Below are 8,366 nucleotides of genomic sequence, written 5' to 3'. Positions count from 1 at the left end.
GTCTTTCAATCTTTCTCTGAATCCATAGAGTCTAGTGATACAAAAAATAACTGAGCCAATCAATCCTATGCAATTTGGATGCATTTGGACTCAGAGCTGGAAGGAGAAGAAATCTCCTGGTATATAATCTTTGCTTTGTACATGAGGCAGATAGACCTAGTGGAGACCTAACTCCTCAAAGGTAGTTAGTAGCAGAGTTGGGACTAGAGCTGAGGTCTCTGTCCCTAATTAGCCATGTGACTTCAGACTACTCACTTCACCATCCTCAATTTCCTCATCTGCAAAATGACGTGGTTGGACTTCTAAAGTTCCTTCCAGTTCTGTTGGGGCAGCTAGATGGTGCAGTGAATAGCGCCCTGGGCCTGGAGTCAGGAAGATCTGAGTTCAAATTCTACCTCAGATACTTACTAGCTATGTGATCCTGGGCAAGTTACTTAACCCTGTTTGTCTCAGTTCCTCATCTGTAAAATGAGCTAGAGAAAGAAATGGCAACCCACTCTAGGATCTTTGCCAAGAAAACCCCAAACGAGTTTATCAAGAGTAAGACACAACTTAAATGACTGAATAACAACACATTCAGCTCTAAATCTATGAACTATGGTATAAAGGAAGGAGCCCTGAACTAGCATCAGAAGACTTGAATTCTAATCCCTTCTAGATCTAACACTCAATGATACAGACATAGGGTCATAGGATTTCATCCATTGAGCATCCAGAGGAAGGTACCCAGGATAGGGAAGGATCCTTTCTATCATGCCATAAGAATCTATTAAAGGAACGGGATATTTAGCTTGGAGAAGAGAAGAGTCATAGGGGATTATGTGGAGGGATTAGACTTGTTTTTCTTGGCCCCAGAGCATAGAACCTACAGGAATGGATAGAATGTACAAATGAGTAAATTTAGGCTCAGTTAAAGGAAAACCTTACTAACAATCAGAGTTATCCAAAAGTTGAATGGGATGCTTTGTGATGTTTTTATTGTTGTAGTTCAGTCATTTTTCAGTCTTGTCTGTCCAGACTGTATTTGGGGTTTCTTGGTAAAGATACTGGAGTGGTTTGCCATTTCCTTCTCTAGCTCATTTGACAGATGAGGAAACTTGAGCAAAAAAGGATTAAGTGACTTGCCCAGGGTCGTACAGTTGTGTAGTTATTATTAAGAATAATAATAATAATAGTTATTAAGTGTCTGAGACCAGATTAGAACTCAGGAGATGAGTCTTCCTGACTTCAGGCCCAGCACTCTATCCACTGTGCCACTTAGCTGCCCCAAAAGGTGATGAGTTCCCCCTTAATAGAAAGATCAGAAACTGGATGACTAGCTGTTAGGTATGTGGTAGAAGTGATTAATTTTTAGGGTATAAATTGAACAAGATGGCCACTGAGTTCCCTTTGAACTCTGATTTTGTGACTTTAGAACTAGAAGGGACCTTAGACTCTCCTTCAGTTTAGCATTGCTAATAAGTGGAGATAGCTCAGCAACTCTGACCATAAAGGAAGACTGATGGTTCAACAAACATAGCCAAACTTATGCATCCAAGTGACTGTCATCTCTTTCAAAGCAATTTCTCCCAAGGTGCCATCCAATTATCCCATAGATCCTACCAGTTCTGACAATATTTGGAAATTCTTCTGGTATAGTAGAAAGACTACTGGATTCAAAGATAGAAAACCTGTCCTCAAATCTCAGTTCTTGCATTTGCTACTTGTATGACCTTGGGCAAGTCACAAAGCAGTTTGGTCTACAGTTTTGTTATCTGTAAAATGAGAAGATTGTACCAGGTACTTTCAAAGGTTCCTCTCTGGTATAAATCATAGAATTCTATAATCCTATTATTTGTGTTCCTAGATAAAGTGAAGAAGCATCCTGAACAAGTCTCTCTCTCTCTCTCTCTCTCTCTCTCTCTCTCTGAATACTAATTTCAGACTTCCACAGAATTTTGTAGTTGGATAAGGTCTCAGGAGCTCTCTAACCCAATTTAAAGGTATATGTTCCCTCTTAAAGGTATAAAGTTCTCTTTTAAAGCTTATTGGTTAGCTCTGGCAGACCTGTAATAAAGGTTACTCCAGGCCCATGCAAAGTTTGATCTCTTGGCAATAATGACCCTGTTGCAATGTCCTTAAGATCAATGACACTGGTAGATGAAGACACCCATGAAAGGCCAACGTGCCCCTCTGGCCATAGCAAGTAAGTCCCAGAGGTAGGCGCAGCATGGCTTGCTGGCTCTTCCTCCAGGGATGCTTCTGTCTGACTTATGGATGGAAGAGCAAGGAGACTTAGGAAACTGGATGGGTAGTGTTGAGGACTCTGGGCTCAGGAGCAGAAAAGAAGATCTCAAACATATGTAAAATCCCTGAAAAGTCTCCTGGTCTTGTAATCCTAAATCCTGATTGGTCTTTTTTCTTATAGGCTGTTCATAGTTGATTTTCCTCCCTATTGGTTTATAAACCATGGTAAAAACAAACTATTCCCCCCCCTGTCTATATGAGAAATCAGAATTGTTTAAAATTCTGACAATGTCACTATAATATAAATCATCCATAAAAAGAGAATTGGAGGCTACCAGAATGCCATTCCAGGAATTTTATTATAGGTACTTAGCTTAGAGGTACCAGATTGTCATCTGGAAGGGAATCACAGACAGATCTGTAATGGAGAATCATAGCTATGGAAAGCAATAGCCCAACATCCATAAGGTATCCATTAAGAAAGGATCTATTTTCAGGTAAAATTCAAGAAAATGCAAATTATCATAATTTTTCCCCCTCTTCTTAAGAGGAAATGATATTCTATACCTATAAGTGATAATTCACATTTCAATTCAATTCAAACAACCATTTATTGATTACCCACTATTTGTAGAGTGAAGAGAGTATAAAGACAAAAATACAAAACAGTTCCTGCCCTTAGAGAGCCTCTATTTCCATTGGGGAAAAACAGCATGTTCACAGATAAGCAAATACAAAATATAAGGAAAGGAATGTGTGGGAGGAGGAATGGGCAAAGGATGCATAACACTTCTTGGTTGCAAATTAGATATTGATAGCTACACATTATCTTGTTTAATCTTCCTAATCATCTTACGATATTTAGAGTACAAATATTATGATATATATGTTGGCCAGATGAGGCACCAGAGTCTCAAATAAAGTAACTTGCCTAAGGTCACCCTGATAGTAATTGGAATAATCTGGATTCAAACCCATGTCTTATGACACCCAAGTCCAAAGCTCTTTTTCAACACATTACACTGCCTCTCCACCAGTCCAAATCCTGTTTCCTTCAAGGCCCAGCTCACATCTCACATCTTCCATGAAGTTTTCCCTGCCTAACCCCATTTCAGACTGATATTTCCCTTTCTTTGTGTGCACCCAGAACTTCTGCATGTAATCTGTGTCACACTATTACGCATTTACAGGTTTCCTCACAAATAAATGCATGCCTGCTCTTTCATATGTGCGTATTTTGTCTCCACAGTTAGACTATAAACTCCAGGAGGGCAGAGCTAATCTTATCTTATGTTGATTTGGTATCCTCCCCAGAGCCTCACCACAGCAAAGAAAAATCATTTAGGGCTCAGTGGTGAGGAACTTGCTGCCACACCCCTGAGAGAGTTAAGCATTATTCTAAGCTTCTTCATTGATTGATTAAGCCTAAATCTCCATACACTTGCCTGGTTGGTATCTCTCCTAGGCTCCTACTCCCACCCACTCCTGCTTAAGTGGGGCATCTGAAAGAGACAAGGAACCTTGAGATTTGGACATTTTTTTCCCTGTCTACATTAGTTGGTTCATAGAATAAATAGAGTATCTTTTGTGAAAATGGTTTTCCTTTGTTTGGAGCTAGACTTTCTTTGAGTTCTTCCTTACAACTTGCTTCTGTGGTACAGACAGTTCCCCAAGGCTAATCTCTTCTTTAGTCTTATCAGCACATCAGCTCAACCAGTACCCACTGTTTTACTCATGGACTCATTTGTTAGAAAATGTCTGCATTTCCCCCAAATAGACATGATTTAGAAAAGAAGTGTATTAGTTTAATTATTAATACATTCAAATAATTATTAATATGATATAATAATAATTCAATTAATAAGGCAGGTAGATGTAACAGTGGATAGAACACTGGAAGAAGTCAGGAAGACCCAAATTCAAATCCAACCTCAGACACTTACTAGCTACATCATTTAGCCTCTTCCGGCCTCAGTTTCCTCATCTGTAAAATGGCTGCACCTACCTCCTATGGATGTTGTGAGGATAAAATGAGATATCATCTATAAAGCACTTCATAAACTTTAAGGAACTATATAAATGCTAGCTATTATGTTATTAGCCATTCATTGTCATAGAAGGAAGGAACAAATAAATCAATGAATCAATGATGTCTTAATAGTGGAGAGTCATGAAACTGTATTCCTGTCTCTGCGTATATTACTATGTGACACTAACTTTCTTACTCTTCCTCACATATGATTCTCTATCTTCTGACTCTATTCTTCTTCATCAGACAGTCTCCAGGGCACTAGGAGTGGTATGTAGCAAGCTCTTAAATAAATGCTTGTTGACCGATTCACTGACTACTTGACATAGCCTGCTTCTTTAAATGATCATTCCTGGTTAGATACAATATAACTACTCCCAAATAAATGAGGACTGGACAAACCAGTGAATACTGGCTGAATTAATAAGATCCCCAAATAGATTGAATTGAATGGAATTACTGGAGATCTTTAAGTCAACTAAACAGCTACTTGTTAGAGATATTGCAGCATGGCTTCCTGGATCTGGTACGGGATTGGACTAGACTTGGAAGTCTCTTACAGTTTTGAGATTCTCTGAGATCATTTATATGAAACCATTTTCACAGTTGGAAAGTGACCCATAAGGCAAAGTATTGTTCTGATGATGGAGCTCTCTGTTCTTACTTAAGTTGGTTCTTGGATGATAGAGATGCTGTCTGTTGCTAGAAAGGTACACAAAATATTTCTAGTTAATGGGACCTGTCAGAGCCTGGCCTCTGCTGATAGCCTCTGAGAGGCCAGAGTCACCTCCATACGTTAATAAAACAGCAGAATAGACTTTGGGGTCAGGGAGGCATGATACGTGAGGCAGCTGGGTGGTGTAGTGGCTAGAGCTCCAGGCTGGAATCAGGAAGACTCATCTTCTTCCTGAGTTCAAATCTGGCCTCAGACACTTAGTAGATGTGTGACCCTGGAAAAGCCACTTAACCCTGTTTGCCTCAGTCATATCTCATCTGTCAAAAGAGCTTGAGAAGGAAATGGCAAACTATTCAAGTATCTTGGCCAAGAAAACCCCAAATGGGGTCATGAAGAGTCAGACACGACTCAAACGACTGAATGACAATAAAGGTGTGCTATTTTTAAGAAGAAGAAGATAAAATAAATTTTGGACAAGTAGAATTTAAAAGAAAAATAATAAATTAATTGCTAACTTATTAACTACCAGCTTGACTCCATGCAATCCCACGACTGGAATTGAATTGGTATTGTGCTGTCTGTCTAGAAGACATGAGTTTTAAAATGAATTCAGAGGAAGGCCTGACCCTCCAAAAGTAAAAAGGATTTCTGTTCCAAATATTCTCTTTATTCTGTGAACCAACTAATCTAGATGGAAAAAGACTTCCAAATCTCAAACTCCCTTTCCTCCTTTCAGGTGTCTTATGGGGAGGTAGGAGGAGGGAGGCAGGAAGAAACACCAACCAACCAAACATATGCAGAATTTTATACAGTAGTGTTTAATAAATCAAAGACACACTTAGAACAATGAGCTTCACTTGGCCTACATGATATCTCTTTGCAGTTAGGGCCGGATAGCTGAACGTGTGGACTTGTGCCTCTCTATAGATGATTGATGGGATGGGGGAGATCAGAAAAGGCAGTTGAAGACAACAGACGAGAGAAAATTTGAAATAGCAAGTGGGAAGGTTGAAGCCCCGCTGAAAGATTAAAGAAAAGAAAGAAGTACAAATGAGCAAATCAATTATTGTGTGAAGAGTCTAAGATCTTGTTTAATTCATATCAGCCTGTTCTATTTTTGGTTTCTGTACAGTTTCCTTTTATTGATGTTTCTTAGAGCTCACATTCAAAATTCTGGCCTTGAGATGTGGCCCTGAATGATCATGGATGGGGTTAAACCCCCAGTGATAAGAGAGTCAAGGCTAAGGTTTTTAAGTCTGGGAGACAGCTCTGGTTTTTGGGTAAAATGACTTAGTAATCATAAATGTATACAGAAGACAATGACACTCGCTTCTAGGTCACTTGCTTCTTGAGTAGGTATTTTCTTGCCCAAATTCTTGACAATAACTAGCTGTGCGAATTTGCGCTAGTCACCCACCCTCCCTGAAAAACAAGTGGACTAAATGATTTCTAATGGCCCCCTCCATCTCTAAGATTCTGGGGTGGGGGGAACGATTATAGAAGTGTGTGCACCATGGGATTTATCTGAAACCTCGGACCAGATGCACATATATGAGTTCCATTGGCTGCCTTCCAGCCCTGTGTTATCCCCACTAAATTAAGACCTGACAGTTTAAGATTAAAGACATCAAGTAGTGACCCTTACCATAGAAAGGATCACTGGACTCCTACTTCCTTCAATATCTACTATTCCATTCCCACCTGGATTATTTACTGTATCTGTGAACACTAAAATATTTACTTTAGATTAAAGTGGCCCAAAATTATCATGTATCTAATGCTTAACAGTATCACCATTGGCTTCAGGTGAATGTTTCAATCCCAACTATGATCCCAGGTAAATTTTCATTCTAGGAATCCAGAGCAGTGATTTCTCACCACCCCCTCCCCCAAGATGTACCCTCACTTTAAAAAATAAGCATGTTTACTATTAACAACAATAGCTAACATGCACATAGAACTTTAAGTTTTGTAAAGTGTTTTATATATGTTGCCTCATTTGATATCTCATTTCCCTGGATTAATTCATGTCAAAACCTTAGGTTCATCTAATCATTCATGATGGTTTATATGTCCATTTATATGGTATATGGCACTGAAGAGGTGACTTCAGAGTAGGACTCTATTTTTCCATGCTTGAAAATTTTACTGGGAGTGAGGGCAAGGACTGAGTACTTGAAATTCATCTTCCCCTCTTCCAGCATACATCCATTTTCCAAATTTCTTTTCACTTGGCACAACATAATATTAGGGATGCTACTTAGAAATGTACTTTTCCTTCTAAACTAAAGTAATAGATAAGGTTTCTGGACTATAGCTTTCTGGCTCTGACCAGGAAGGGGCTGCATGTAAGATTCAGGGAAAGTCAAATCATATGAATTCATGGACTAAAACTTAACAGGAGTAGTAGGCCCAGGAAGGATGAGAGGTGCTCAAGAATGAAACCTTGAAGCCATGAGGAGAAACAAATCCAAGAAAGAAGAAAGGGAGCTGTTTACAGAGAGCTATATGGATGCAGAGGGAGCTTGTCCACCAATCTAGATCTTAAAAAGACACAGATTGAAGATGGAACCAGAGAGAGGCTAACAAGATAAATATGAGTGTGACACAGCCCTGCAAGAATGTCAGAATAAGCTGAGCATGATGAGACATTGTAAGGACAACAAAAAGGGGGAATTACTTCCGTAATGGAGAAAATAAGAGGTTGAATTTAAAAAAAAAAAAAAGACTGGACCACTACTCAGAGAGGGTGGGACCAATGGATGATGGAGAGGAGGCTGAGATAGTCAACTTTTATTTTCTTTCTTTTTTTTTTCAGCCAATAAATATCGTCTTTGGACTACAATGAACAGAACTGAAAAAATGACTAATATGGAATTAAATGCCAAAATAAATAGAGAGATGATAATAGGCCACTTATACCACCTAACCAAAGACTGGAAAGGTAGGAAAGAGATAAACTGGGCTAGCTAAGTGGTGCAATGAATTTCCTAGAGTCAGGAAAACCTGAGTTCAAATCCAGCCTCAACTTATCAGCTGTGTGATCCTTGGCAAGCCATTTACCTTCTGTTTGCCTCAGTTTCCTGAAATGTGAGGTGAGGCTAATAATAGCCCCTACCTGCCAGGATTCTTATAAGGATCAAATGAGATAGCACTTGTCCAGTGCTTAGCACAGTGTCTGGCACATGGAGGGTACTATACTAATGCTTATGTTTTTAAGCACAGAATTTTAGGAAAAAATAGATAAACTAGAAAGCTCCAGAGGAGGGCAACCAAGACAGTTAAAAGCCTAGTGTTTATGCCATATGCAGATCTGTTGAAGGAAATGGAGATATATGGCTTAGAGAAAAGAAAACTTTGGGTAACATGAAAACCGTGTACAAGCATTTTAAGGGCTGCCATACAGATTAGACTTATTTACTTGGCTCTAGATGA

This window comes from Phascolarctos cinereus, unplaced genomic scaffold (assembly GCF_003287225.1).
Source record: "Phascolarctos cinereus isolate Bilbo 61053 unplaced genomic scaffold, phaCin_HiC Scaffold_3;HRSCAF=262, whole genome shotgun sequence".
Classification (NCBI taxonomy): domain Eukaryota; kingdom Metazoa; phylum Chordata; class Mammalia; order Diprotodontia; family Phascolarctidae; genus Phascolarctos; species Phascolarctos cinereus.
This window is presented reverse-complemented; position numbering follows the sequence as displayed.